General features: G+C 38.2%; 1 long non-coding RNA gene across 1 annotated transcript in view; it reads right to left on the bottom strand.

The window, feature by feature from the left end:
• Positions 1–22,486, bottom strand: part of LOC132025111 (uncharacterized) — a 117,780-nt gene extending 95,294 nt beyond the window's left edge. Inside the window, exon 1 of the long non-coding RNA XR_009406422.1 lies at positions 22,259–22,486. This is a non-coding gene — a long non-coding RNA (uncharacterized LOC132025111). The remainder of the gene's footprint in view (positions 1–22,258) is intronic.
• Positions 22,487–23,257: the final 771 nt, after the last annotated feature.

The raw sequence follows: 23,257 nt of genomic DNA, 5'->3' as shown, positions 1-23,257 counted from the left end.
AAAAAAAAAAAAAGAAAAGAAAAAAAGAATGCAAACCCAGATTTCCATACTTTATAGGTACGGATTTTGCCCAAGGAGATGAACAGTTGTAAATAATCGTATCCTTGTCAATGCTTTAAAAGAAGCCCACTTTAGACTTCAATCTTCAGGCTAATGAGTATTAACTTCTGTCCTACTACACCCGTGGATGCATGCTTTGTTATTTAACAATCAGTTTAGTAGGCTTTGTAAAAGACAAATAAGGTAGCAAAATGGTTTCATTTCACCCCTGGAATCAGAGCTCTCTGGGAGTTTTAAGATCCAAACAGTGAAAACAAACAGCAGGATCTAATAAAAACTAATTCTTAATTTGCTATATTTTAGCACCTCTTTGCTACACATAGAGGCTCAGCCATGTAACTGGTGGTAGAGAAATGGACACCAGTGACTGGATATTAAATCAACCAACCATCACCTCAATGAGCTCTTCTGCCCTTCTGCAGAAATTCCAATGCAACTCAAACTCATTTCTCACTCAACTCAGTTGTCAGCCTGTTTAATAATTCAGAATGGAAACAGCCCTAGTACTAAAGGATAGGGATGTTTCAGGGGATGGCTATATCAGTATGTAAAGGAAGAACTTCTAAATCTATAAGAAAAGGGCAAAATCTTAGGAGCTCACAAGGGACACGTGACTCTGAGTGAAAAGCAGAACAAATCCCATTTTTCTTATAGTTAAACTGTCCTGTTAATTTCCGTATCAGAATAATTTTTATTAATGCTAAAATTCCTTTCTCTGTTGTTCAGAACTCCAGAAGCAGCCACATTATTTCCTAAATTATTAGTGATTGGAGAAACTTTCAAAACACAGAACCTGCAGGGGCGCCTGGGTGGCTCAGTGGGTTAAGCCACTGCCTTCGGCTCGGGTCGTGATCTCAGGGTTCTGGGATTAAGTCCCACATCGGGCTCTCTGCTCAGCAGGGAGCCTGCTCCCTCCTCTCTCTCTGCCTGCCTCTCTGCCTACTTGTGATCTCTGTCAAATAAATAAATAAAATCTTTAAAAAAAAAACAAAAAAACACAGAACCTGCAAAGTATGTATCCCCTTTTTTCATTATGATACATTATTTACCCCACACAGACCTTTTCCTCCTCATCTTTAAATGGGGATAATAATTATTCTCTTTGGGGATATTGCAAAGCTTAAATAATTTAGTGCCCACAAACATTTAAAACAAGATGCTGACCCACATGAGGTGTGGGACAAAGGCCAATAGAACTGACATTTTTTAAAAAAACTGGGTCGAACTCTATAGGAAATCAGCAAGAAATATTTTTTCCTCCAACCACTTCCTTCAGACATGCAGAGCTGGGTATCTTTTCTGGTCTGGGACAACACGTTCAGTGATTCCTTCCGCCTTCTAGTCCCTTCATTTATGAGAAAAAAGTCACACTTTGGCAGTTGAAAGTGGCTTTCAGATGTTCCAAAGCCTAGCGTATACCAGCACTGCGATTTCATACCCAACTCAATCTATCATCACATCAATTTACAGATGACCCACGTTCAGAGACATCTGTGGGGAAGATGGGCTTTCACTCTTCCTTCTTATTTCACTTCCCCCTTATTTTGCTCCTTTTCTCCCTCTCTGAGGCTGTGTGGTCTCCTTTCTCTCCCACTGTAGTAGCTCTGAGGGGCACACATGGCGTGGGAAATAGGACAGAGCACTTTGTCATCTGATCTTTTGTTCCTTCAGTATAGCAGATGCCTACACGCTTCCTGGCTTATGGACCATGTTCATGGCTCTTCCATAGGCCCTGCAGTGACCTTCTTACCCTACTATGTCCTCAAGTGAGCAAAACAATACCCACCTGACCTCTTACGGCGCTCCACTGTTTATCTCCAGCTACCGGCAGGTATCTTCTAACTTCATGCTGCTGGGGGCTTCTCACGGAGGCAGGCTATCCCCCTGGGCATGGACCCACCAAAATATCTTGAGCCCAGTGACTTTTAGCCCAGAGAAAACTCATCTATTCTTGTCAGACTGAGAGTTGAAGTTTCTACGTGCTGGTTACTGGCCCCCTCCTTGGGCCGCCTATCACAACCACTCTAGTCCGTTTCTCAATTTTACAATTCTCCAGGCAGCCGTCAAAAGACTCCATAGCAGTTTCTTTATTCGTGTATACTCTAAAACTCGGAATGCATGTCAAGCACTTCTGAGAACTCTCCATCCTCGCCTTCCTCCCGTGTCAGAATCAGGTGAGGAGGCCGGTCTCTGCCAATCAGTGCACTTCCAGTTACTGTGAGAGATCATTCTTCCATCTTGCAGCTGCTGCCTTCAAATCCCTGAGGGAGTCTCTTGGAGCCTCCCTCACCTGACTTGAAGATAAAGGAGAAGAGAAAAACAAGCAATATTTATTCTAAGCCGATTAAGCCTCATTCTTATGCATTTCTTTCTTCATTTTCTATCTTCTGATGATACAGGTTGCATAGTGAGAGAAGAATTCAAAAGACCTTTCTGGAGAAGGTTTCTTGATCATAGCGTCATTAACATTGTAGAGAAGATCCTTTCTTGTTTGAGGAGGCAGGGCTGGTCCTCATAGGATCTTTAATGGTGCTCCTGCCCTCTACTCACTAGATGCCAGAACATTCCCTTCCCTTTGAGGTATGACAATCAAATGTGTCTCTAGACGTTGCCAGAGAGCCTGTGGGGGCAGAATCACTCTCAGCAGAGAATTCGCCATGGTTAGCTACAGAAGGTGTTCTCTGTAGAACTTGTCTAAAAAAGATGATGCATAGTCTTCACCTCATTTCTCTCCGAATTTCGTAAGATACATGTAAGTGGGATGATCTCTCAGTTATTTTTTCAGGAAAAGAGCATATTACCAACTCAGATTCTCAGACTAGCACCCTGACTACCCAACAATAAAACAATAAAATTTAAATTACCTCTGATGAGTTTGCCTAAGCAGAATCAACCTAAAGAAAGAAAAAATTTTATCTTCACCAGGCCCTTAATATGACAGAAATTTTAAAAATAAATACTAATTAGAAATGTAAGAAGCTTTTCTTTTAAATAATACAGCAATTGGACAGCACTTGTTAAAATAATCAGGTTCCAAAGATAGTTTAAAAATATAACTCCAGTGGCCATATGACTGCTTAGTTCAAAAGAAAAACTGTTTAATGGTACTAGAACTTGAACTACTTCTTCTTCCTCCCATTGCTCCCTTTATTTGACTGTATTCTCTTCAATTTTAGATCATGTAGGTTAAACTGAGGAAACCTTTGTTCATTGGAAAGAACCTATTATCTCATTATCCCCTCACTCCTCTGCCAACCATTCTGCAACTCTCCAGTTTGTTCCTTCATTCTCTCTCTCTCTCTCTTGCTTCTGTTGAGATGTATAAGAACGTTCTTAGGAGACCTGCAGCCCTAAGTTCCTATCTCAAGGATACCCAAGGTAACCATGAGGCAAGTCCTTCTCTAAAATATCATCTCTCTAAAGCAGGGGAAACATTTTCCTTACATGGTTGTTATGTCAATTAAATGAGTTAATTAAAGGGGCACAAAACCACAAGCACAGAATTCGTCTGAGTCTTTCCCAGTCTTTTCTCCTGCTGCTAAGTGACTTAGGAATAGGAGAGATGAAAAGTATGATACACCTGCTGTGTATTTACCATTATATGTTAAAACAGTGAAGGTAAAAAAAAAAATACAGTTTTTGATGCACTGCAATTTAAACAATGTCAAATCAATAAAACAATAAAAATGCATAAATATGAATAGAGAAGAAATATAAGGATACAGTTATTAAGAGTGATTATTTTAGATGGTGGAAATATGAATAGATATTTATCCTTTTCACTGTTCTCAGATTTCTCTGTATGATTAATATTTAATTTCCTAATGAAAAGCATAAATAAACTTCATGGGAAAAGAAGAGAAACTTTTTAGAGTAAAATAAATTTCAATGTTCTCATTAATGAAAGAAAAGTTTACTGGGCTAACTAGTAACTCAGAGAAATAATCTGCACACCAAATAAGATAATGTTCTTTCATATTCCTCCCCGAACTGTTTTCCTGCCTGTATGATGAGTGAATTGAACACCAATGGGTCTCATCTACTCTCAGACTCTTGTCAATAGCAGTGATTCTGGGCTTTATTTTTTATTAAAAAAATATGGTATTTTTTTTTCAAGTGATTCTAGCCATTATCATGATAATAGCATTAATCTAATCAGCTTTTTAATAAAGCAATTATACTTATGCAGATTAATACTAAATAGTATGATAATTACTGTGGCTTAAGCATGTCTTTTTTTCTAGCACAGAACAAATATCAATAGTTAGGAATATCTATTCACAACATTTCAGCTCGGTTTTGTCTTTTATCTGATGACTTACGAGTTACTCAAAGTGTTGACATAGTGCTGCAGTGTGAGTCTAATCCAGGCCCCATGTCGCCATTTTAATTCAGAACCACCTAGACCCCAGGTAAACTATTGCCTCTTTGCCCTGCCACCCCCAGCTGTGACCTTCGAAGGGAAAAATGGCTTCAATCAAGAATTGTCTTACTCTACTGCAAAGAGTCCCACATTTATTTTCCTATAATACTGTGTTCTCCTTGAAGACAAAGGCAAGTTCTGATCTCTTCTGTATTACTAAATCAGTTGCTAAAACATAGGAGATGTTCAACCATAAATACATGATGAATTAATGAATGAATATTTGAAATGGAAGGAATCTTAAAGATCAGATAGCCCTAATGTCTACTGACTTTCAGAACACTTTCCACAGCACAAACAACAAATGGTCTGCCAGACCTTCTTTGGCTCTCATTATTCTGTGACCCAGACGCTTGGGACTATAATCCACCTGATTTCAGAATCCAGGTCCATCCTAAACCTGGCTTAACTGAAATGTGTGATTTGTGGATTATTCTTCATGGGGGCTTCTTTTATTTGCCTGCCTTCTGGTTTTCTAAACATGTCACACTAGTGTAGCTCTCTCTAAAGCTCCTTCCAGATCATAATTCTAAAGAGTACCATTCTGAACATATCTCATCCCTATTTATATTGGTTTCAACTGTCCACAAGGCAATATCCAAATTATTTGATCTGCAAATCAGGAACCAGCTGCCAGTTCCCATATCCATGCCTTGCCACTTATTAATTTATTCTTATAATCGTTATGTACTTACCGTACAACTACTCTGTTCTTCATACTATGCTGGATCCTGGGATGTAAGAAATAATTTGACCTGCCTAGAGCATAAAGCTCAATGGACAGCATGTAACAATATTTTAGAATAGTGTTCTTCCTGGTTTCACTTTCAACTGAGAAACAAAAATACATATGAATTTACCAACATAAATATAATACAGCTATTCCCCCACATGCAGAATTTATAAAGAGGCTGAAGAACCACTCAGTACCTCACAGATCAAGGATATTTTAAAAATAAGACTTCTACTTCTGGCCATAATAAGGTCTACCATAAACAACACAAGAATGGAAAACATTATATGAGGACTGTTCTTAGATACTGGATAACAGGTAGCACAGGACTTCAATCCCCAAAGAAGGCAATCAGATAAAGTGAGCCCTATGGGCACATAAGCATATGATTTCTTCTAGGCACTTTCCAGACTGCATTGCAGGGAGAGAGATTGCAACCAGAGAGAGAACTGTGGCCTGAGTTAAGTGTGGGGTAGCTGAGGTGGTTAGAATTTGCAGGGTAAAGTACCAGAAAGGACTCCAGATATCTACATAGGGATCCTCCTGAGTCTTTGGTTGAATAATATCTGTGCTTATATAAGGTAAATCTCTATAAGGCAGAAAAAGAACAACCATCAGAGAGAATGGAGCTGAACAATTCCCAAAGTTCACAAAGGCCTGGGAGAGAGGAGCACTGTGAATAGCCACAGGAGAGAAAATTTGCTGAAAATGAATACACTCAACAGAAACTCCAGAAGGGTCACATATTAATAATGGACTGAACAGCCCTAAAATACTCTGGAAACACCAGAAGGAAACTTAAAAAAAAAAAAAAAAAGTTTCAAAATGATCAAGCAGAGCCTTAAGTTACTTAGCTGTCAGAAAAACAAATTTCAACACTCTTTTAAAGAAGACAACAAGGGTGCCTGGGTGGCTCAGTGTGTTGAGCCTCTGCCTTTGGCTCAGGTTGTAATCTCAGGGTCCTAGGATCAAGCCCCACATCGGGCTCTCTGCTCTACAGGGAGCCTGCTTCGCCCTCTCTCTCTGCCTGCCTCTCTACCTACTTGTGATCTTGCTTCGCCCTCTCTCTCTGCCTGCCTCTCTGCCTACTTGTGATCTCTCTCTCTCAGTAAATAAATAAATAATCTTAAAAAAAAAAAAAAGAAGAAGACACCAAGGTGAGAAAATCAACAATGTAAGATTCACAATGTACAGCGTCCATAAACAAGTAACATCAGGACTTCTGCTACTATCAATGAAGGAGTAACTACTACAGAAATGTCCTCCTACAGGAAACAATTAGAAATTATGATAAATATATAATTTCCAGGTAAAATATGGGATGCTAGGCTAAATTAGAATTTCAGACAAATAATGTTAGTGAAAGTATGTCCCATGCAACATTTGAGACATACTAAGAAAGTCTCTGCTAAGAAAGTATCTGCTCTTTACTTGAAATTCAGGCAAATAAAAATTTAAATTTTTAAATTACAGGTGCCTGTATTTTTATTAGCCCAGTAACAGTCCCAGCTTCAGATTAGAGGCAATTCTGAACATTGTTCAGGGTAAGGGAACCCAAACAGATCCCAGAAAACTGGAACCAAAGTGAGCATTCAAATAAAAATTGGAATTTAGGGACGCAAAGATGGCTAAACTTTATAAATCAGAGTGCCAAGAGAAGAGAGTTAGTAGAAACAGATGTCTACAAATTCAATATCCATTGAGTTCTTGGCTGTGATTGCTTAGGATACAATTTCATAAGGCAGGGAAAACAACAACTTCCAGAAAAAAGAGGTGGGGGGAACAAGGCATATAAATCAAGGCTACATAACTCCCAGAGCTCCCATAGGACTAGAGTCTCTCTACACATCAGAATGGGAAGATTCCATTAAGTTTGCAGGACTTTTAATAAAGACTCCAGAAGGGGGTGCCTGGGTCGCTAGGTGGGTTAAGCATCTGCCTTCTACTCAGGTCATGATCTAGGGGTCCTGAGATCCACTCCCACACTGGGCCCCCTGCTCAGTGAAGAGTCTGCTTCTCCCTCTGCTTCTGCTGCTCCCCCTGCTTGTTCTGTGTGTCAAATAAGTAAAATCTTAAACCAAAACAACAACAATAACAAAACAAACAAAAAAGACTCTCAAAGGATGAAGTCTTATAGTCAGGACAAAATAGCTCTAGAGTTATTCTAACTCTAGATGTATCACAAAAAGATACACAACAAGCCTCAAAAGAATCATACTCACATACAAATAAGTGTCATTGGCCAGACCAAAGACCAGCTCCAAACACCAAAAACTTTACTACTCAGCAATGTAAAATTAATAATCTTGAGCATCCAATAAAATATTTGCAGCCACAAAAGAATCAGGAATATATTATCTGTTACCAAGAGAAAAAGCCATCAATAGAAACAGACTGAAAAAATGACAGAGACGAAAAAAAAAAAAAAACCAGAGATGATGCAATTAGTAGGCAAGACCTTTCACACAGCTATTGAAAATATGTTCAGTCTGTACATAGCCATAACATTAATATGATGGGGCAAGAAATGGAAGGTATTTTTTAAAGAACCACACAGATTTCCAGAGCTGGAAAATACAATGCCTGAAAAGAAAAAAAAAAAAAAATACAAAAACAACCTCTCAGATGTGCTTGACAACAAATTAAAGACAACAGCAGAATTAAAAAGACCTAGCAAGGGGCGCCTGGGTGGCTCAGTGGGTTAAGCCTCTGCCTTTGGCTCAGGTCATGATCTCAGGGTCCTGGGATCGAGCCCCACGTCAGGTTCTCTGCTCAGCAGGGAGCCTGCTTCCTTCTTCCTCTCTGCCTGCCTCTCTGCCTACTTGTGATCTCTGTCTGTCAGATAAATAAATAACATCTTATAAAAAAAAAAAGACTTAGCAATAGAAAATAGTCAGCCATGGAGAAAAAAAAAACTGGGAAAAAAAAAGATACAGTGACAGGTGTAACGATATCAAGCTAACATTATTAGTAATCGGAAAAAAATTCTCCCAGAAGAAGAAAAGTTACGAGGTCACAGAAAAAAGATTTGAAGAATGATTACATTTGTCCAAATGTGATTTAAAATGTAAACCTGTAGATCTAAGAAGATCAGCAAACACCAAAGAGGAGAACCACAGAGAATGCCACATTTGGACACATCATAATCAAATTGCTAAAAATCAGTGACAAATAAGAAGTAGAAACAGGTACACAGTACATAGCAGAAAGCAGATCAGAGTATACCAATTTTCTGTCAGCTAAATGAAGACCCTAAGATAATGGAACAACAACTTCAATGTGCTGAGAGAGAAAAAAAACAACAAACTTTCATCTCAGAATTCTAAAACTCAGGAAAAAAATATTTCACAAATAAGATAACCAAAGAATTTTTCAGAAATACAGAAGATAAGAGAATTCATTATCAACCTTATAACAGAAAGAACATTCAACTTCTTCAGGGGGAAGATTCTTAGACCAGATATAAACTCAGATCTACACACACACACACAAATGAAGAGCACTAAAATGGTAAATATATGAGTAAACATAGACAATGTCTTTTCACATTTTAATCTTCTTAAAAGATTAATTGAGACTTCCAATTTGATGGCAGACCATCAAATCTTCACAATAAAACTTGATAAAGTTGTCAAAAAACAGTAATTTCAGGGCTCTGGAAATCAACCTCAGGCATACAACAAATTTGAAAGTGTTCATTCAAGCAAAGCTACTGAACCTTGGGTAAGAACAATAAGAGTGTGTAGTGTTTTAGCCAGGGGGCTAGCGTACAACCTTCCCCTGGCTTCATCAGAATGGTAATTCTACAATAAGAAAGTAAGCTCTGCAAAGCAGACTTGGCTGCCAGAGGGAGCTGACTTGATTTTTAAGTAGGCCATGGCAAAACAACATCCCATAGTTGGGAGCCAAATGGTAGGTGATGTTACACCTAAACTGAAATGGCTGTTTCGATTGTGGCAAGCAACAGATCAGCTAAATAGGCAGAAATATAACTGGGTAATAATCCATGGAACAAGAGAGCATCGCAGGAGGCTTCGAGGAGCTCCTAAATACTCTGATGGTCTGAAAGGCTGTGTGCATTTACAGAGCTGTGCACAAGATCAAGAAGAGATGGAGGGGGAACCAGCCAAATACACAACCCCGAGATGAAAACTTGTGCATGCACAGAAGAGACATGAGAGTGGAAAGAAAAAAACGGGGGGGGGGGGGCTAAATTTATAAACTGCCTCAACTTTGACTGCATTCCCCAATCCAGACACAGATCCACAGGCAAAGAGTAGAATCCTTACTGATTCAAATGAGGTTGTATTTTAGAAGATACGCTGACCAATTAATGGCTAATCACTAAGTTATGCTGACAGAGGGATTTTTTTTGAGCACATATATCAATGTCCATATACCATCACATATCTTGAGGGAGAACATGTCCATAGATTTAGTGCAAGCAAGTTACCAAACAAACAGCAATAAAAACAAACCTGGGAGGATTCTAATACAGAGTTGCTCTAATGTATTCCCTAAAATATCCAGCTTTCAGCAAAAAATTGTAAGTCATGCAGAGAAGTAAGCAATATGACCATACTCAGGGAAAAGGAGCAGTCAAAAGAAATGAAGGCACAGACTTAACAAAGTCTCCAGAAGAGCTATGATAAATATGTTCAAAGAACTAAAGGAACTCACATCTAAAGAGTTAATGGAAACTAGGGCAACAATGATCCAATAAATGGAGAATCAACAGCGACAGAAATTATTTAAAAGACTCAATGTACACAGTATATTATATACATATATACATATATAATAATAATAATAATAATATGTACTTAGATCTACTGTAATTCCTTCTATCAGCATTTTGTAGTCCTTCACATACAGATTCTATACATATCTTATTAGACTTGTATCTAACTACTTTCCTTTTGGGAACTATTATAAATGATTTTTTTAACAAAATTATCAAATTATATATGTTATTTGCTGGTATATGGGGTCAGAGTTTATTTTGGGTCATTGGTCTTGTATCCTGGAAACTTGCTAAACTCACTTATTAGGTTCAGAAGTTTTTGATACATTCTTTGGTATTTTCTATATCCAGATAATATTATCTTTGCACTTACTTTTAGTTTGTTGTTGTTGTTGTTTACAGTTTTCCTGAATATAGAATTCTTGGTTTACTTTTTTTCTTTCAGTACTTGAATGTTATCTCACTACTTTTCGAACTTCATCATTTTGGATGTCAGTTGCTCATCAAATTGTTTTCCCTCCTGTATGTGAGGTTTTCTCTTTTGCCATTGTCAAGATGTTCTTGTTGTCTTTGGCTTCGAACAGTTTGATTCTGTTTGTAGATGTGAGCTTCTTTGTGTCTATCCTACAAGTTTGTTGAACTTTCGGAAGTCTAAATTATTTTCTTCAAATATGGAAGGGTTTTAGCTATTATTTCTTTAAATATTTTTTCACCCACTTTCTATTTATCCTCTTCTGGGAGCCCATTATGCATATATCATGGTATACCATCGATCTTCCTTTTCCTCTTCTCTATTCCAATTTTGCTTTTAAGTTTCCCAACTTTTTTTCTTCTACCATCTGAAATCTACTGTTGATACCCCTAGCAAATTTTTTATTTCAGTAACATTTTTTCATCTCCAAAATTTGCATTTGGTTCTCTTTAACAAACTGTATCTCTATTGATCATCACAACTTATTATATTAATAGAAAAAATGAAAAAAATATAATCATTTCAATAGACACAGAAAATACTGAACAAATATAATATTCATTTAGGAAAAAGTTTAAGCCAACTAGGAAGAAAATAAGGGATTTCCTCCACCTGATAGAAGAGCATCTGTGAAAAATCAATAGCTAATATTGTATTTAATGTGAAATATTGAGTGAGTTCCCTTAAGACTGGGAACAAAGCAAGGATGATCACTCTCATCATTTCATTCAACCTTATACTATGGGTCTTAGAGAGTGTAACAAGGCTAATACTAAGGAATCCACGTTAAAAAAAAAAATTAGAACATAGGAGTTCAGTAAAGTCAAAAGAGCCAAGATAGATACAGAACTATCAATTAAATATCAGCAATGAGCTGCCCACATATGAAATTAACAATTGCATTCACAATAGCCTCAAAGAGTGAAAAAAAAATACCTATGCTGAATTTTAATAAAAAAAAAGTACAAGTCTGGTACACCAAAAACTGTAAGACATTGCTGAGAGAAAGGAATGAAGATATAAATAAACTGAGAAGTAATCTATGTTCATGTTCAATAGTGTTAAGAAGGCAATTCTCCTCGAATTGATCTATAGATTCAAAGTAATCTCTATCAAAACACCAGCAGGGGTGGTTTTTTTTTGAAGAAATTCACAAGCTGTTTCTGAAACTTATATTAAAATGCAAAAGACTTGAGAATACCCTATACCATTTTGAAAAAGAACAAAATTAGAAGACTTATACTTCCAATTTCAAAACTTACTATAGTGACATAGTAACCAAAAATAAGGATAAACTGGCTCAAGAAAGAAATGTAAAATCAAAGGAAAACAACTGGAAGTCCAAGAGTAAATCCTCACATTTATGGTTAATTAATCTTTGATACATACCAAGGCAATTAGAAGGGGAATAGAAATAGTCTTTTCAACAAATAGTGCTGAGACAATTGAACAGCCACATGTAAAAAGATGAATTTAGACCTTTATCTCATATCATACACAAAAATTAACTCAAAATGAATGATATACCTAAACGTAAGAGCTGAAATTATTAAAAATTTCAAGGAACTCGGGATGTCTGGGTGGCTCAATTGGTTGAGTGTCTGCCTTCAGCTCAGGTCATGATCCTAGGGTCCTGGGATCAAGTCCCACATCAGGCTCCTTGCTCAGCAAGGAGCCTGCTTTTTCCTCTGCCTGCTGCTCTCACTGCTTATACTCTCTATCTCTTTGACAAATAAATAAATAAAATCTTTTAAAAAAATTTTTAAAGAACTCAAAGAGAGGCTAGCTTCATGATTTTGGGTTAGGCAGAGTTCTTAAACAGTATACCCAGCACATGATCCATATAGGAAAAAACTGATAAATTGAACACCATCAAATTGAAGCTTTTGTGCTTCAGAAAATACAACTGAGAAAATGAAAAAAATAAGACACAGAATGGAAAAATATTTTCAAATAATATATCCGATAAACACCTTGTGTCCATAATATATAAAGAACTCCTACAAATCAATAATAAAAAAATAAACACAATGAAAAAAATTAGACAAAAAATAATTGAAAAGATACTGTACCAAGAAACACATATGCATAACTATTAAGCCATTCCCACTTTTGTAAGCTTGGATACCACACTCCTCAAGGGTCTCTTCTTCAAAATATATATCTCTCAATCATGTGTTGTTAGATGTCCTTATATATGCATGCCTTAGCTATTAAACTGATCCAGACATTTGGAAAATCAGTAAACAGCATGTTATGATTATGTGAGGAAGCAGAGACTAGTATGGATGTTGTTGTTGCACAGAGTAGCAACAACAACTGTGATGATTATAGAGTCAGACTTAAGAGACCTTTCATATAGTTTCTTCTGTGGAAGTTTGAATGTAAAAACTTCCTAACTCATACTTACTTTCCCCCTTCAAATCTACAGGATTTTTTCAGAACTTCCTTTGACAAGTCTCTTTAGTGTTAACAACTTTCATGATCGACCAGCATTATACCATGCCAAACCAGCTGAGACTACCTTCATTAAATTCACAAAGACTTCAGTAATACTAGACAAGAACTATATATTCTTTTAAGTACAATATCTCAAAGATAATATGACATCCTGGGAATTCTACTATTGGTACGTCTAGGTGTGTGGTCTATCAAGTTGATAATTATTTCTCAACCTGGTCATTTTCTACCCATGGGTTTGTTGTTTTTTTGAACAGTAAAAGATACTGCCTCCCTGAACTGAGTACAAATACAAAAAAATTAACTAATCATTAATTATGCATGACATTATATACCAATTATTTATGAAGAAGCCTGAGAGTGTTATAAATATAATCTCATTAGTTTTCTCAAAATTTCCACAGGCTTTAAAGGTAGACATTGTTATCTCTATATTTAACACATTACTCTATTAATAAAAACTACAGACTTCTTTACATTTTACAAAACACACCTACATTTATCATTTCACTTGCCCTTTTGTGAAATTGACACTATCATCTTTTTTCTAATGAGAAAACTTAGGTTTAATCACTTCCAAGATCTTTGTAATCATTGATATTAATGCAGGCTCACCTTTACCACCGAAAAAGTGCCCTTATTCAAAGGACCACCCTCCTATAGAAAAGAGCTGGGAGTACCTGGTTTGATATTAGGAAACGAGATGGTAAGGGCAGAAAGGGAACCTTTAAGGACCAAGACTTAAGTGGTATTAATTAACTCTATTGCAGTTAGGGTCTAAAATTTGTTTTGCCATCACTGCCTTTGCTCCTAGGACACTCCCATCAAAATTTGAACTGATATGTTTAATCACTTTTTCAATTAATTTTTTAACTTAAGAGTCATTAACACCCAATGTTACACTATTTTCAGGCATACAACTTAGTGATTTGACAAGTTTGTGTTATGCTCACAAGTGTAGCTACTGTCTGCCACCATACAACACTATCACAATATCACTGATTTTATTTTCTAGGCTGTCTTTTATTCCCATGACTCATTCATTCTGTAACTGGAAGGCTATATTTCCCACTAACCTTTACCCATTTTGCCCATCCCCTTCCCCTCTAGCAACCATTAGTTCTTTGTATTTACAGATCTGATTCAGCTTTTTGTTTGTTTGTTTACCCATTTGGGGTGTTTTTTTTTTTTTTTATATATACTCCACAGATGAGTAAAATCATATGGTATTTGTCTTTCTCAGCCTGACTTATTTCACTTAGCATAATACCATCTAGGTCCTTCCATGTGTGCATGCATGTGTGTATATAAAAATCTTCTTTATCTTTGGTCTATCACTGGACTCTCAGGTTGTTTCTGTATCTTGGCTATTGTAAATAATGCTGTAATAAACATTGGGATGCATATAACTTTTCAAATCAGTGTTTTTGCTTCCTTAGATAAATACCTAGTAGTGGAATTATTGGATCATACAGTATTTCTAATTTTTAATTTTTGAGGAACCTCTGTACTATTTTCCACAGTGGTTGTACCAATTGAAATCCCCATCACATATATTTAATCCTTAAAAGAACATTCTAGAGAGGAAAAAAAAAACATATAAGTAAGAAAGCAATTATGTTGCAAATAGTTACTGATTATAGGGCTCATATAACGAGATTTATAGCCTTCAAGTTCCCTAAAACCCTATATTCTTCTAGGTAGCTAAAGAAGTTTTCATAATTGCCATTAAGAAGTCAGGCCACTTTAGAAAAATGTCTATTTGGTTCCTCTGTCCATTTTTAATTTTTTAAATTTTTGAGAGAGAGAGAGAAAACACAAGTAGGGGTGTGGGGAAGCAGAGGGGCGGTGGGGGGAGATGGAGAATCTTAAGCAGGGAGCTCAGCAGGGAGTCCAACATAGGGCTCGATCTCATGACCCTGAGGATCATGATCTGAACTGAAATCAAGAGACGGCCGCCTAAGGGATTGAGCCACCCAGGCACCCCCTTCTGTCTAGTTTTTAAAATCAAATTGTTAGTTTTTCATTTGTTTGTTAAGGTGTATGAGTATTTTATATATTTTGGATGTTAACTTCTTTTCTCATTTATGGCTTGCAAAAATTTTCTCCCATTCAGTAAGTTGTCTTTTCATTCTATTATTTCTTTTGCTATGCGGAGAGCCATATGTTGAGATGCTCAATATCACTAATCAGAGACATGCAAGTCAAGGCCACAGTGAGACATCACCTCTCACATGGTAGAATGGTTGTTGTCAAGAGGACAAGGGAAAACAGGTACAGTGCAAATAATGTATAATAGTACTGCTTATACATTATTAATGGGAACGTAAGTTCATTCAGACACTGTGTTAAACAATATAGAGGTTCCTCAAAAAATTAAAAATAGATCTACCATAGGATCCAGCTATTCTATTTCTGAGACTATACCCAAAGGAAATGTAAACAGAATTTTGACAAGATACATGCACTCCCATGTTTATTGCAGTATTATTCACAATACCTAAGATTGGGAAACAACCCAACTGTCATCAATAGGTGAATGGATAAAAACAATGCGGTGTGTGTGCATATAAAATGAAATATTATTTAGCAGTGAGAAAGGATATTTGCTGTTTGAGACAACATGGATGGACTTTAAGCATTATGTTAAGAGGAAATTAAATTAGAGGAAAAACCAATATTGTACAATATCACTTATCTGTGTAATCTAAAAAATTAAACTTTTAAGAAAGAGTAAAAAAGCAGTTACAAGGGGAAGAAGGGTAAGGAGATAAGACTGATGGTGTTTGAGGATACAGATTTATAATGATCAGTAAATAAGTTATAAAGATCTAATGCACAGTATAATGGATACAGATAATACTATACTGTAACTATGTAATGTGCTAAATATCACTACAATGCCAATCATAGTACAATATATAAACGTATCAAAGTAACGCACTGTATACCTCAAATTTATACAAGGTTACATGTCAAATTATTTCATAAAAACATACATGCACCCTGTGTTCCAAAAAATTAAAATGTTCAAGAGGAAAAAGAAAAGTCAACGGGCTGCTGTCATACACTCTGACTCCTGGTGGCAGATAAAAACAGATGCCACAGAATGCCACTGGAGCAGGCAGCTGAGGTTGAACTTAGCCACTAGTAACTAGCACATCTGTCAATGAGTAGCTCCCTCCTCGTGTTGCTGACTTTTACAGGAAGCACCCTAACACTACTGTTACATTATAACACAATGCTATATTGAGGTTTTTAATATTTGTATTGGAGTATTAGTTGTTTAGGCACCTGATAATTATTACAGCTTAAAAAATAATGAAGAAAAAGGAAGAAGAAGGAAGGAAAAAGGAAGGAAGAAGAAGCCAACAATCTGATGGCATGGTAATTTTTGGCCAAAACAGCCTCTAGTTGTGCAAATACAAAAACCGTTGTCCAAGGAGGAAACTGAGGAAAGCAGGACAGGTGGTATTTCAAGAGCTCTGCTACTAAGTAACTGTGGGATTGAACAAACCACAATTCCTTACTGTAAAACAGTAATTCTTGCTAACTACTGACTTCATTTAAAAATACCTGGTATACAGAAGTTCATCAGAAAGAAGGCTTAGAGGCAAAAGTCCGGTTTGAGCTTCCGCTGTGCTACAAATTGTCACCTCGTGGTCTTTCTAAATCTCAGTGTTCTCATATGAAAAGTAGAGTTAGAAATGTCTACATGCTGGAGTTAAGTGATTATTTTTTATTTTGAGAAGCAAGTGAGAATGCTGGCAAAATAAATTTATTGATCGTAATTTTTAAAATAACTATAAAATTTTTAAGAATTTGTTAAGCTCTGGGTATATGACAGAATCTCTCACACCCAACCAAAGCCTTAGGCTTACTCCCCTCTGTCCACCACCATCCTTAAAACAGTCCCAGTGCCATTCTGGTCACCATATCTGGACAGAAGAGGTGTCCTGTCCATTCTCAGGGCCAATCTTGTCATCATATTTGGAAGAGCAGGTGTCCTGTTCCCTTTAAGTCAGGGACAGATATACTATACTAGTATACACGTATACTATAAAGTCATCATGGAGAGCCAGGGAATTGGGAACAGCATGTATATTAGAAGATTTACCTTGAAGTAATTATTTCCCACACACTGTACTGCATTCGCTACACTCCATTCAGGTGATCACCATGCCTTTATCTATACCTTTGTGCACTTCGGGATTTACCACATATACCAAATATTGGGCTCAACAGATTTGCAAATGGGTGAGTATCTTTTATGGGATTTTGTAAAGTACTGTCTAAATTCATGCAAGCATTACTACCCCTGATAACTTCACTGAAATGTTTAGTACATGATTTTGAGTCACCTTTAGCCACCAAGGGGGAGAAATTTCACTTGTTCTTTCATACACTCAAGATTATTTTTAAAGCACTATTAAGTCATGCCTTTGGTCACTTACTAAATACCACTGATGAATCATATAAGCATGGTTCCTGCCCTTATAGATTTCATAGTCTAGTGGGAGAAAGATAATAAAGAAATAAAGGAAGCAAGTCAGCATATGCACTGGTCAGGCCAGGCAAGATTACGCCTTGTTGATGAGCATCCCCCAAATCTCAATGGCTTCAAACCAGTGAAGATTTTCTTCCCTCCACTCACGCAATTTGCTCAATGCAAGTCTACAGGAATGGTCTGCACATCCCTGTCACTCAGAGAATCAGGATGATAGATGTTTTCCCTTAACAAGTGCTTTCAACAATCTCCACGGCAGTGGAAAAGGAGGGTGGGAAATCCCACAGTGATCTTGAAGCTTCTGTTCCAAAGTGGTTCGTATCCCTCCTACTTATGTCTCGTTATGCAAAGCAAGTCACATGGTCATATTTAAATTTGAAGAGTGAAGAAGTACAGCACCAAAGTGTGCTCAGATGGAAGAAATGCAAAAATATTCAGTGAGTAATTCCAATGATTACCACAATATAAAACTTCAAATAAATGGGGGGGGGCACCTTACGTGGGATGTCTGAAAATTCTCTTTAGACATGAATAGATGAGAAGAACTCAGCCTGATCATGAGAAGAAGCCCTGTCAGAATGAACATGGGTGGAAATTCCAAGACTGACAAGAGCTAAGCAGTTACAAGGAACAGAAAAATGACTGAAGCATGATCAGTGAGAAAGGCACTGGAAGAAAGGGCCTGGGTGAGATCCTTTAGATCTTCATCTGCTATAGCGAGGAAGGACTCTGACGCCAAGGAGGGCTTTAAGGCAGGGAACAGCGTCATCTGGTTTCCGGTCGCTGTGTGGAACACAGTAGTGCAGGTCAGGAGTGGAAACCATGATGGTGCAGAGCTATTAAAAGTGGAAGGAAATGCACCGGCACCAGAGAAAGAAAGAACAAACACATTTCCAGATATACTTTGGAAACAATAAGACAGCCAGATAGAGGAGCTATGGGACTTGAGGAAAGGATGACTCAAGAATGACTCCTGGATTTCTGCTCTGAGCCACCGCGTGGGAGGTGTTATCATTTATAGAGCTGATTAAGACAGGCAAAGGACTGGTTTTGTTTGATTATTGTTTCGTTTGTTCTTTTTTGGGGGAGGGAGGGGTTGGCTGGCTGCATCGAAGTTTGAGAGTATGATTTAAAAGTTAACTTGAGTAAAGCTGTCAGATATTCCAATGCAGATCAAGGAGGAAGTGCATAGTCACGTCTGGACTCCGTAGGTGGCCTAGCTGGTTGGATATATTTGGAGGTTGTCAGCATGTATGAGGCTATTGAAGCCAAAGAAATAGATAGTATCTCACCTAAAGAGCAAATTTAGGAAAGAGATGGGGGCTCAGGATGGAGTCCTGGAGAGCTCTGACATTTGGAGGTCAGTAGGACAAGGGCTGGCACAAAGTCTTTGTTCCATTCCTTCATCCAACCAATATTTATTCTTTCCCTCCTGTGGACCAAAACTGCTCTAGGTGCTCAGAATATGGTGGTACATAAGCCAGTCAAGGTTTCTGCCTCCATGAAGCTTACATTCTGTTGGCACGCACACACAACAAACAAGCAGACATATAAAATAAGAAGATTTCTGCAGTGCAGATGCTGTGAAGACAGACAAATGTTGGGAGTATTATTAGGCCAACTGAATTAGCTTTAAAAAGAGAAAAGGACATCAACATGCCTCATAACATGTAACTATAAACAAAATGTTTCTCCTTGAGTTGAGTAATGGCAAATACGATTTGGCTTACAACTTCAAAAACAACAGGAGCAGAGACCGTACTGGGAAATACCTTCACCAATGGGAAGTGAAGGTGACATCTATGATGCCAGCTAGCACGGGTGCTCACTCTGTGAGGAAAAGAAAGGAATCCATCAAGGGCAGTTCAAAGCATTTAGCAGGGCTCTCTGGATTCTACTAACTCCACAGGATATTTCTACCATATCACAAGCACTGCGGGCTTTTTCAAATTGATGTTAACATGTTTTCTATCAAATATTTTCTAAGAGAAGCAAATATATTTTCTGTGTCATCTACAGTTGTGCTCCATATAATTAAGATGTGTGACAACTGTCTATATGTATGTGTTCCAAGAAGGCAGTCTGCCAGGCAATGCAAGAAAGAAAATGTCATTGATTCTATACTCTGACCATACCCCTCCTCCCCAATTGACTGTTTCTGTCCCTGCTCCAGGGAAGGCATTCAGTGCACAGGAGAACCTGGAGTTACAGAGAGATGGAGATGTGGCTTTATTTCACTAAAGAGCCAGCAAGAGCTCCTTCACTGGAGCTAGTTTGCAAAAATTTTCTAATGACCACTATGCATGTGCATGCTTTCCAGGTACCTCAAGCTAGGCAAGTACTTTTCTTTTCTTTCTTTTTTTTTTTTTTAAAGACAGAGTTTGTCTTCCCAGAGTCATCTGCATGAGAGCTGAGTGTAGGGCAATAGAGTTCTTATAGGAAGCCTGTCCCAGACCACGACCTGAAAGTAGCTGTGGTTTGAATTCAACTCTGCACCAATTAAAATTATTTCTCCTATTTTCTTCAGAATTGGACCATGATAAACTTATCTGCCATTTAGACCCAAGCAACTTCAAATCTTTAATTTTCTTTATCTATTAAAAAGAGCTAACTAGTCATAACCTACACTTCTTAGGGTCTCAGAGGAGTCTCACCTTCCTGGAGTAGATAACTAAGGTGTAAGCAATGTTAGTGTTTGTCTGATCCAATATGGTTGCCTATGCAGTAGAATATAAAATTCTGTAAAATTACTGCCAAGATGTTAAGAAATACCTAGTCCTTATGGGAAAGAATTGAACACTGAAAGGTGCCTGGAGCTCATGAGGAAAACACGGATGGGGACATGCTAAGATAAAAAATATTCCAATGAAAGTCAAAGTCATTGACTCCTCTCATCCCTCGTACAAATATTTTCCTTCATGTCAACAACCTCTCAGGTAACAGCGTTGGCTGGAGACTGAAAGACTTAAGTAATGCTAATTTAAGAAGTGACTTCTGTGACCTATATGTGTCTTCTATTCAACATATATAGCTTTGAAATAATCTTAAATTATCTAATTGCCTGCCTCCCAGGAGGCTTGCTGGCTTCACAAACAGTATAAAATTTTCTCACGTTCTTAAAATCCAAGTTGGTCTTTTTCTTTATTGAGTTATCCCAGAAACTCAAAGGAATGTGAGCAATGAACTGAAATTCTCAATACCAGATGCTGAAAGTTATCCATTTCACCTAAGACCAAATCTGCATATCCCGGCCAGGGCGGGCGGGGAGAGGAAGGTGTGGGCAGAGCAGGGAATATGAAAGGAAAGAAGTTCACCATCAGCCTTCCTCTTTCCATCGCCCCATGGACGACAGCTCCCAACCAGCTCCTTTGAAAATATGCTGTCATCCTACCCCAACCATGAGAAACCCATGGTCTAGAACTATTTTACATCTCATTCCTATGGACCCTAAGTTACCAAGTGGTAAATGTTGTCAACTCAACCATGTATTGTCGGAGAGAGAGAGAGAAACCCACTACTAAACAAGGACGTTATTTCTATTGGTATTATGATCCACTAACGAACTTCAAGGAAGGTGAGCAAGGGACCGTATCAAGCAAAGCAGAACGTTTATGAGCAGCTTAGAGTCCAGGCAAGGAATCTACCTTATGCGTGACTGACTGAGCTGGGAACAAGACCAGCAAGCCAGATGCCTCTTAGTAAATCATCCAGGTCACCTCAAAATTACCTATTTAAGTTGATCGATATTCTAGAGGGCAGCAGTGATAAAATTACAAACAACTCGATCAATATGTGTAGTTTGCTAACTTCACAGGTCAGTCCACAGGATAGACAACAAGGAGTGAGGAGATCTCACTGCCCTACAGGTGCCTTCTCCACACTGCCTGAATAGGTCTCTTTCCCTCTGCTCAGGTGTGAAATTCTACCAAATCAAGATTCATTTGGGTTAACAAGCCCATTCTGAAAGGTAAATAAGTCTAAGAGAATTAGTTTAACAATTAAGTCCTTTATGGAGAATGCACTGGCTGCTTTAAATTACTTCCCTTCTAAACTTCAGTTGAGATATCCCCAGAGTAATGAGTACTTTAATAGAGACTTAGAAAACAGAAGAGTAATTTTAGAATATGAGGAGAAGGGCTTTAGGTATAAAGATGCTTAGGTAGAACTTAAACATGGATGGTCCGAGCAGCCAGAGGCCCAATGAAGTAAAGAGCAGGGCTGAGGAACGAGAAGTCTGAAGGCCCTGACCACAACAGATCAACACTTCAAAAATGTGTCCTGGACAATGCATGCTCCCAGTTTCCCATGTAACACTGCCTCTTGACTACTCAGATAGGAGAAGATAAGGGTCTAACAGTCTCTACCAAAAGAGAAAAGTCAAAAGCTGCCTTAATCGCGTCACACTTCATAGAAATGGATCATCTTGAAATTCAACTATGTAACTAGAAAAACAACAACAACAACAAAAAATCACCTCCATATATCTCTATATTCCAAATTTTGGTAACAGCTAAAAGGAATGAAATCTTTTTCTGATATTTTTCAAAAGCCTTACTGACTTAAAAGAACGTATGTCAAAAGGCACTATCAGTTGAAGGCGGTGGGTTGTCAACCGTGGGAGTCAAATGTAGGGCCTTGTTTCAGTTCTCTCATGCTTCCGTTTCTCAGACCTTTATTCTAGTCAGCCAATGCTGGGGATGAACATATTTTCACTCAGATACAAACCGCCTTTTTTTGAATATTCTAGGGGTTGGGCGGGCCTCTGGAGAAGTCATAAACAGAGTATAGAGGCACCTTTAGAAAACCAGTTTTTACCAGACTCCAGAGTCAGATGAAGGTACCTTAAGTCTATTACTTACTGTGCAGCTCAGACACTTGATGATTTGTAGTTGTGGACACCAAATAGATGATCTATAAACCGCCTGTGGCCAGAGCTGCTTGAAGAATCCCAAACCTGGCAGGAGGGAGCTGCACGGCAAGGCCCCGCAGCTCAGTGACTCGGTGAGCCCCGAGGACTCCAGAAACCTCTGTTTTCACACCGGCTCTACCCGCCCAGCCTTGACGCGTCACCGCAGGCAGGCTTTAAACTTGTTCCCCCTGTACTTCTTTCCACAGTCTGTGAGTTAATCAGCAGCCCTTGGGAGGAAAACCTAATTTAAATGATTTGTAAACGAAAGTTTTATGGAGTACAATTAATAATAAATAGCAAGGAGTTAAGTCCTTGACAGCACAAGTGAATCAGTTTCCGAGCACTTTCGTCCTCTGTCGGCTGCAATCGGCTGGCAGTTTTTACAGGATGCTCACATCTGCTGTCGGACCAAACCTTCCCAACCCTGCTCAGCTGGAAAATGTGACGACTTTAAATTAGCACCTGAGCCTCTTATGGAACCTGGACTGGATCCTGACGGAAGAACGAAGCGGCATTCGGAGGTTTTGGAGGACCGGAGATTTAACACCAGCGGGCTCAGAAGAGGCTGTTCCCCAAAGGTCTGAGCCCCCAGCTCAAGGAGGAAGGATAATTTATACCTTTCTACTTCCGCACATGTGGTACTTCAGGTGCCTGCGACAATGGGGTAGGGAAGAAGAACCAGGAAGTCCCCTAGGACAATGGCCAGGAACTTTTGGCCACCTTGGGTACAAACTTTCCCAAGGCTGACTAGACTTCCCTACCTGTACAAAGCGAGATCTGAAAACAGTTCCAAAGCTGATGTTCTAGGGCTGAGGCAGGAATTTATTCTTTAGTGTCCTGGGAAAGTCCTGGAAATACAGTATGACCTTCAGCATGTGTACCCAATATAGCAGACTCACCATTCAACCCATGCCCTTGACTTAAATCCTAATCCATGCCAGCCTTTCAT

The sequence above is a fragment of the Mustela nigripes genome, chromosome 9, assembly GCF_022355385.1.
Source record: "Mustela nigripes isolate SB6536 chromosome 9, MUSNIG.SB6536, whole genome shotgun sequence".
Lineage (NCBI taxonomy): Eukaryota > Metazoa > Chordata > Mammalia > Carnivora > Mustelidae > Mustela > Mustela nigripes.
This window is presented reverse-complemented; position numbering and strand designations above follow the sequence as displayed.